The following is a 9,937-nucleotide window of genomic DNA, read 5'->3' on the forward strand; positions in this document are numbered from 1 at the left end:
TGTACAAAGGCAGTCCTTTTAATTAACCTTTTTACTTCTATTGATGATTATCAAATAAAGTATTTTTAGTAATTTTGTTTGTTTCTTTGCCCTACCGGTGCTCCAGATAACAAACCTGCGTGATTGTGAAAATTGGTACATCTATTAATCATCTTTTTTTACACCCCACGAAAACAATAGCATTTAGGTTGGTGGTGTTTCGCTCCTCTGCAATCCCTTGCGCCACTACATTTGGTGTGTGTCGACGGGATGTAAGTTCGGCTTTAACCTGCCTCAGCCAAATCCTTTCCTCCCCTCCTGGCGCCGCTACATAGGCAATATCAAGAAAGCTTCAGGGCTGCAGTGCATGAGAAATTAAGTCTTGTTTTTTCATTGCAGTGTGGGTACACTGGACAGGCCACCAGTCTGATGCAGGGCTCCATTCCAACACCTTGATACTTTTCTTTTTTTCAGCCATTCTGTTGTAGATTTGCTGTTGTGGGATCAATGCCTGCTGCATGACACAATTTGGGCCAAACTTCAGCTGTTGGCTTAACATCTGACTTGAGATTACTTTGGTGACAAGCGGCGCCTCTCCTTGGGGCCAGAGGCCAGTGGGGTCGCCCGAGCACTGCCTGATTGAAATGAATTCAGAGTTTATTCGCGAAGACCTCAGTACTCAGTACTCAGTACAAAGTTGCAAAGACAGTAAGAGAGGAGCTCCACCTGACTCACACTTGTGCTCACACTTGCTCACAAGTGCATTTCATTAGCAGCTACTCAGACTCTTAATTCACAAGGAAGCAGTATAGGTATACTTTCATGTGATAATGTTCTTTTTCACTGCGTGGCACATATGCAGTGTTTAAAAATGTTTTCATCCAGAACAACAACACATCAAAAACTAAAACAAACAAAAAACAACTCTCTTTACACTCCTGCCATCTGGAAAAAGGTACCGAAGCATTCGGGCACGCACATCCAGACTGTGCAACAGCTTTTTTCCACAAGCCATCCGTCTCCTCAGCAAAAAGGGACTGACTGATAAACACGCACACACACACATACACTAACATTATCACTCAGCTTAACTCAAATACCTCAAAACATTGAGACTGGACTGACTAACCAACACAAAGCGCAAACACACTGACCTACACCACCAAACCATCGCACACACCAACCTGTAAATGCTCTTTTGCACAATATTATTACTAGATATATTATATATTATTATTTTTTTTGCACTAACTTGTCTTGTAGCACCTTGGTTCCTGGAGGAACGTTGTTTCGCCTCACTGTGTATTTTTAAACTGTATATGGTTGAAGTGACAATAAAGTTGAACTTGAACTTGAACTTGAACTTGAACAAATAGTGAAGTTATATTATTTTTGTCCATAAAAACTCAGACTTGGCCTCCAATACTGCTGTGTGTGTCTTTTTGATTAGAATATGTCCTATAATCTGCACATTAAACAAATCTAGGGCTTCCTTCTTTCATCTGCACAGTATTGCCATAATTAGAAACATCGTGTCTCAGACTGATGCTGAAAACTAGTTCATTCATTTGTTCTATGCAGGACTATTGTAGCTTGATAAGTCATTAGCTGATCCAAAACGCTGCAGCAAAAGTGCTTAGCAGGGTCTAAAAAGGGAGATCCTGTTTCTCACAGTTTTCTTTACTGGCAAGATCCGTCTCCCAAAAAATCAGCTTCTTTCATATCTTAAAGACTTCATAGTATGATATTATCCCAGCAGAGCACGTCATAGTTTTCAGTTCACAGGCTCTTTTCCTGTGGAACCAGTTTTCAGTTTGAGTTCAGTTAGGTCTGGATCAGCTAACGCTTAAAGATTAAGCTGCTAGGGGACTTCTCCAATCCATTCGTCTGTCTATGTCTAATATTGTAGTTTATTAATCTTACTATATAAAGTGCTTTAAGATGACTGTTTTTGTGACTTGGCACAATGTAAATAAGCCTATATGAAAATGCTGTCTACACATCAAGAAAAACACTTCTCATCATCAGTAAGAGTAAATCAAATGGCTAATATGTTAATGCGACATTGTTGGTTTGTTCATTTTCCAGCATATTGTATTCAACACCTGTCCTGTGGTTACATAACACACTAATCGTGATTATGTTGAGCCTGATGGTGAGTCTACAGTATATTTTGGCAACAGAGCTTACAATGTTTAGCAGCCTTTTGAAAGCACATGACATAGTGCTGAGAGATCATAAGACACATTCGTGTGAGACAAAGTCAGGTTGGGCCTTTATTGAAAACCTTTAACTCCAGATAAAGCAAGCCAGACATAATATAGCTGGCATGTCCTTATGAAACCCAGGCAGGGACTGTGAGGGGTTTGTTTGGTTACGGGATCAAAAGTAATCTTTCAGCATTCCTGTCTTTAATAGTGTTCAGTTTGTTCTAGCGGAGGCCAGCGCTAGGGCAAAGATGTAAGTCTGTTTTAATTCTCACGTGAGAAAAATCACGTTATGTTTTGCCTATATTTACAGTGGCTATATAATCATCTTTGAATTATGAATTCATTTTTATTCTCCAGATTACAAGACCCCCCCCCCCCCCCCCCGCTTGCTTTTCTTTTTAGTTTAATTTATTTAAATTATTTATTTCTTTAAATAATGATACGCATAAAATATGCTTTACTTAGTTTTCTTAAAGTTAATTAAGTCATATTAATGAAAATAATTTTTCCCCTTCTCATCTCTTTTACATTGTTGCGTGCAAGCCTTTGTTTAAATAGCATAATGAAACAGTCACATTATTATTTTTACAATAATGCCTTTCTTATATTTAATATAGTTCAAGATCTTTTTATTTGCTGTTTTGTGTAGGAGAAGAGTGCTCTCTGGTGGCAGGCCTAAGCAAACGTAAGTCTTGCGTATCTTCATGACAGCATGTGCAGCTGAAGGGTTTTTGACATCTCATGCAAATGCAGTCTGTATGACAAACTTTTTGTGTTTTTACGTTGACCACGAATTGGGATTTTTGTGATTTGAACAGTTCAAAGTGACTCTCCAATGCACAACTTGGTGCTCTGTAGTATCCTGGAGTGAAATAAGACATTTTGCTACAAGAAACGGGAAAAAGAGAAACAATTTAATTGAATTTCTTGTAGCATAATTGTTTTATATGGTTTACTTTAGTTTTATTGTTGTTTGCCCCTCTTGTTGGCTTGCCAACTCTGTGCAGCTGCTGCACTAACTGGATGTTATTGAATGCTGAATGCAGTTACAACAAAATGCATCTGTCCCCTTCAAACCTGCCGTGTACGTGCTTTTGAAGCAGAGTAAAATGAAACCATGAAAGTGTAAATATGTGCTTCATGTTGTGTTTGTTGTTTACAGGACATCAAAAGACAAGCTGCATGTTGTAAGTTATATAAATGAGATCCACTGATAAGCAGACTGTGTTCATATTCACAGGAACTGTGTACAAACCATAACATTGTTTAATTACATTTGTAAATTTTGTGTACCAGCCTCAGCAAACATTGTATGATGCCAATTTTTTGCAGCAGAGGGCAGCATTAAGTCAATACTCATATATCGGGCTGAAATTCCAAGTGTCCTACCTTAGTTTATAAAGAAATACATAGATAGAATTGTGTAGATAGAACAACAATGAAATAGACAAAGAACTTAGTTTTAAAAAAGTATCAACATTTGTAGCTAAAAATGAACAAGTTAAGAATCATAAAGATGCGTTTTTGTGGGATAGTGAATGACAGTAAAATAATGCAGAAGGAGACAGAATGAGAGTCAGTAAGAATATAGATAACAGAGCAGAGGGTGCATCTGCCTGCAATGCCATAGCGCTCTCATAATTTGTATTTGTGTGTATGCTTGTGTTAGTTGATCTCTGTTTGAGACAAACTTAATCTGCTTAGACGAACGCTCTCCACCTGAGACGACCAATTAGTCCCAAATGTACCCTGAGGTATTTGTGTGTACACAAAGAAACACAAAGATGAAGAAAACAAGAATGACTAAAGGGAAGAGAAAGGAGTGGGTGGCCCAAAAGGAAAAAAAATCACATCTGTTGATAGAATAAGGCCATATTGTTTGGTCTGACAACAATTGGTATAATTTTAAGGACATTTTCACGGTGCAGTAAAACATGAGTGAGGTGAGTGAATGTCTGCTTCATGCAGGCTGATTCTCAGTGAGTGTTCCCATTAGTCTCTGCAACTTACACGGCTGTCCTAGTTCTGGAAGGTGACACACTTAGAGCTTTATCACTACAAGTCTGCACTAATTATCGACATGGTTCACATTTGACAGTGGGTTAATTGGATCACAATTCGACACAGCAAATTGTCTCGTAAAGGTTTAACATGTATGAAATTACAGAGGTGAGGATGAGAGATAAATTACCTCAATTCTTGAAATATGTCCAAAACCTTTGAGTTTGTCATAAACTTTTCTCTACATAAATGCGCTTTTGAATCCTTTTTGTCTTATTTCAATGTTTCTCCTCTATCATCATTTCAGCCTTACCTAACTCTTTTTTTAAAATCATGTCCTTCATTTTCTTCCAGTCCTCAATTTCCAAAATGTTCTCAGAGGCACGATCAGGCCGTGTTTCAGTAATTCATTCAGTGTTTGTCTGAGCAGCACACAAATTGGCCTTCACAGACATCGGGGAGATTGGGGGCTTCACCTGCTCCTGTCCCCTTGTTGGGGTCACAGGCAGGTCCAGCTACGCAAGCTGATTTTAAAAATGTTCAAAGCCTCCAAACACTTCTTGTTTTCATTGTTCAAGTGGGAATCCACAGCGACAGAATGGGGGCAGTTTCAGAGCTGTTTAGACTCAGGATGTTTTATCCATGTCAGACGCTTACCATTTATTAATGTAATTTATTAGCCCACCACCCAATGTAAGCTTTATGCCACAGCTGCTCTAAATTAACACTTTTAAAAAAATGTTTCTGTAATGGATAATCCAGCTCTATGCACAAGCTGTTTAATCAAAATGATATTTTTGAAAATTATAGTTTTACGCATAAGCAGTAAAAAAAAGTAATTTAATGCACATTTTTATTTTTTGTATAAGAAGCCATATTGATGCCACAACTGGACAGCTTTATCTTAGATATAGATCACTATTACTTTTTATGCTTTTTTATGTTTAAAATCTGTATGAAAATGTGTAATAATATGCTATGCTAATAAGCTAATATGCTAATTACTTTTGTAGGTTTGCTTTCACACAGAACATAATTAAATAAGCACGATTGCCATATCTATCTTTTATGAGACCTGCAGACGCTCTTAGTGCGAACCGCGATCTTTGATAACGTTTGGCATTCTTTGCTGTGCTGTGCATCTATTTCATTTTCAGTCACTGCAGTTCCAGAAGCTTGTTTTACACACGCTGGTGGTGTATGCTGTGTAAGGCTTTCTCAGCGTTACTGATATGATTGCCTCTTCTGTCTACTGGGACTCATAAATTCAAAACCACCATCAGGTCAGCTAACTGTCTGCTAATCGCTTCGCTAGTCACTGAAAACGTTGCTGAAAGCTAAATTTCTCAGCCTCAGCTAAGTGCTGCGTATAACCTTTACACGTTTTCACTTCAATCTCTTATCGGCAGCCCTTAGAGTTAGTCAAGCACAAGGTTAAGTTGTGGCTATATCCAGACGCTTTATGGTTGTATGCTGTTACGGTCATGCGAGCTCTCCGCTTTAATGCTGTCCTGCTGTGCTCATGGCCTACAGTACAGCTTCAGATAACATTTGGTTAGGTTGCACATATGTTCTCTGACGGTGAACTGTCAGGACTGTCAGCAGCAACCTGCTTTCAATTATCCTCAACAGTAGCTTGTAGATTTTTCACTAGCTACGAAACTTGTTCCCCATATTAAACTGCCAGTTACTGTGACACACACACACACAGGGGTGCACTCTAAATGGCAGCATCTGTCTATGATTTGCCTCCTCGTGCTCAGAGTCCACATGAATTGTTATCATTCATTTGGCAGGTGTGAGTTTTCTGTGGAGGATTTCCAAGCACATGCACACACACACTCTTAAGGATCTTCTCTTGTTTCATTACTGGCATCGCAAGTTTTACTGATGTGAACATATCCACAGTGCACACAAAATAATGGTCCTCCTGTTATGCATCTTGACTGGTGGTGATGGGGAACCTGGGAGCCGTGAAACAGGTTACATTATGTAAAGCCCACTGTAATGGTTTAGAACAGCGAGTGTCTTGTAAACTGCTGTGATGACTCTGAAGCCATGTACATTGCTCTAGATAGCAGGTGCTCATAACAGGAGTATTCAATGAGCACACCAGCTCTCTTATCACTCTTTCACTGGAGACCAGTGTCTCTGTCAGCTGACAGTCAAGTGGGCCGACAAAAAAACCAAAAAAAACCCACGTCTATTTCCGAAAATGACATCAGAAGTTTTTAACTTTCAGCTTGTTTCCTTTTTCCTCCTGTCTGGATTCTTCTTGTTTCTCTGTCATCATCATTGCAACGGTCTTTACTTTTGTTCTTTCGTTCCCTCACTATGCTATAGTATAAAATCAATCATAGCTCACATAAACACAGCTAGAGAGGGTTTTTTGTCAATGGACCAATGGCTTGTCATACCAGCAACCTCCTAATTGGTGTCACAAAGTGTCAGGGGATGAGGAAATTTTTAGGCTCCACAGAGAACTTCACTGAAATCTGTCTCCACGCTTAAGAACACAGAGCTCGCAACAGGCGCTTGGAGGAAAATATTGCATTGAGCAGAAGGTGGATGGTATTCTCACATCAGTTTGACAAGCTAAAAAGTAACATGAGGAACTAAGGTTTCACACTTAGCCGAATTCACAATATGAAGCCTGACAGCTTAAAGTCTAAATATCTTACTATAAAAGGCATCCGTGTCAGAGGTGAAGAATTACGACTTTCCTCTGTGGGGTCTTTGACTTCCTGGTTTGTATGTGTTGGCACTTGATGACGGGGCTCACTTTGCCAGCCATTGTTGAAGTGGTCAAAAGTTCTCCTAAATAGCACACCCACAGGAATTTCTCTTGGTCTGCTTGGCTCTAAGAAAATAAATACAGGAAATATGGAGAGAGATGATGTTTGGAGGTGCTCACCAGGAGAAACGAAACCATTAAGATTTTCAATGGTTGTGCTGTGGTCAGGAACAGTTATTCGGTTTCTTTTATTATACTTAGATATGTATAAAAGAAATACAGAAAAATCCATAACAGATGCATATTTGTATGTGCTCGTCATTGTTAGTGCACGTGGTCTGTTTATCTAAGCAGTCTATCTAGTGTTTCTACCTTCATGGTCGTTATTGGTCAGTAACGCTGCCTTCTTCTCTTTTCTCTCCCCAGGTGGCAATTATGCACGGCAGTGTCTCATCTCTGTGCTTTGGTGCACACATACATAGAAAAAATGGTAACAGAACAAACAGAAGCCATCTCTCCCATTTCTGCTCGTGCGCCCTCTGTCATTGCCTCTGTCAGCAGGTAGATGGGGCGAAGGTCTTGCCCTGTGACATCCCAACTCTCTGCTAGTCTCACGGTGGCTCACATTTCGGGACCGTGGATTTGATTAGGCTCATATTGGCCGGCTGACTCACTGTCCTTGAGTTATGTTGCACTGTGAAGAGAGAGTCTGCATGGGTATGTGGTCAAGGAGAGATGGAGCTAAATTAGATTTTTGCTCAGATGGAAAACTAAAATAACCCCGCGCAGAATCTCTGCTCTGTCAGTGCCACAATTCCTCACTCGATTTGTAATTCAAAACACGACCTTGTCTTTAGAAAAATCATACAAACAGTACTTTTGTTTTAAATTTTCCACACGCCGCACCTCTCTGTGAATGGCAACGTTGGGTACGTCTGTCAGCACGCATTTCTATTCATAACTGAAATATTTATATTGCCATTTCAGATGAACTGCAAGGTTCCTTGACTCTCATACAAATATCAGGTCAAAACAGTTCACGAGTAAATACCTAGAAAATAAAGGAAAAAATAGAAGTCAGTAAAATTTACCTAAGGGCACATTTGCAATATTAGCTTGCTGCTAACAGATGGGGGACATGGCAAACACTGACTGCTTAAATCTTCCAGCGTGGAACTTTTGTCTCTGCTTGTAATGAAAATAATTACACAAACATTGTATACAGATGGTTATGATACATACCCCCAATGTCTCCAATGGGGAAAAGTGGCATTGGGATAATTTTATGTTGCTTACATTTCACATAAACGCTTACATTTTAAGTCTTTAATCCTTTGAATGAATTCTTTATTTTTATTGTTTTGTTTTTTTTATCTTGAGATGAAAAACTTACTAGGTTTTGTTGACATAGACTTAGCCAGACTAGTCTTTGTCAACACTACAGTAGCTGTGACATTTGTCCCGGTGGAGCTTTAGTCCCTGCGTTTTGTTAAAGTGAGACAATTTGGAATAAAGAGCAAAGTTTTACTGCAAAAAATATGCAAAACTGAAATATTTTTGGTTGTCTGACTGACGAGAAGCAACATCATAGATCACATATCTCACTGCGAGATAGTGACTGCATCCTGTCAGAGTTGGTTTAGACAGTCGTGATCGTGGAGCAGAATAAACCAGACATAAAGTAAACTTGAAGAAAAACCCTGGACAATCCTCAAAAGGTGAAGATATAGGGGAGAAGCAATGCATGACTGCCTGAAATGTCTGAAAGACCTGAAAGTTAGGGTATTGAGCAGATTCAAAAGATGCAAAAGTCTTGAGTCACCCCTCACCCCTTTATGCTTTTCTAGGAAAATGTAAAATAGAGTAGTCTTTGGGAATAGATCTCCAGGCTGGTATAAAGCTGGTGCCAATCCAGATGGTATTTCATGGTGCATCAAAGTATGAATGTGTTCATGTATTATACAGATAACTTTAGACACTCACTGTTGTATCTCTCTCCTGACTTTGTCCATACATATTGATGACGATGAATTGAATCAAAATTTTCAATTTCAAATGTTATTGTTATTGTTAATCTCTGCCTCGCTTGTCTTTCTGCCATCAACCCCAACTGTTTGTTTCAGATGTCTGCCCCTCCCTGGTTCTGCCAAAGGTTCCTTCATGTTAAAAGAGTTTTTCCTCCCCACTGTCACCGAGGGCTCGCTCAAAGGGGTTTGTTTGATTGTTGGTGTTTTCTCTGCATGATATTTACAATGGAAAGTGCCTTGAGGCAACAGCTGTTGCGCAAGTAAAATCTTACTATATAAACTTAATCTATATAAATAAAAGAAAATTGAACTGAAACGTGCATAGTGCCCATAGTTGTATGTTGTTGGTAGCCTTTGTGTTCTGTGTTAAGTGCCTTTTTATGCTTTATAAAGTACCTTAACAAAAAGGAAAAAGGAACCTCTGATAATGAACAGGAGAAAGCCAACTGGCCAATGTCCAATGTACAAACGTTCAGAAAGCCTGGTGAACAAATCGTTCAAGACCATTTTAAAAAAATACAAGTTTGGAAACAAAATAAAGAAATGAAGTGTGGCTGAAGATTTCTGCACACTACTGTACATCTGTAGATAACAGTACAACTGTAGACTCACTTTAGGTTTAATGTTCAGTCTATCTGTATAGGGAGCAGTATTTTTTCCTAAAACCTGGCTCTGTTTAAAGGTTGCAAACCTTCAAACGTCAACTTCAGATTATTAGATTTTGGATAGCGTGCTTTTACCACAGTGGCACTGCACTCATTTTTCTTCACAAGCACAATTTGTACGATATATATATGCTCTGTCCCTTTGCCTCTGTAGTGGAACACCAGCACAGTTTCATGGCAGTTTTATGAAATAGTCATGAAATTCAATCTGTTAATTCAAGATAATGGACATTTTGCTCTTTTGTGTTTGCAGACACAAAAACCAGCTACATGCAGTATTGCTTCCAGTGAAAAAATCCAAAGATATGAAATATATTTCCT

The sequence above is a fragment of the Mchenga conophoros genome, linkage group LG14, assembly GCF_057382185.1.
Source record: "Mchenga conophoros isolate Kocher_MC1m ecotype Shallow Benthic linkage group LG14, M_conophoros_male_GT1.1, whole genome shotgun sequence".
Lineage (NCBI taxonomy): Eukaryota > Metazoa > Chordata > Actinopteri > Cichliformes > Cichlidae > Mchenga > Mchenga conophoros.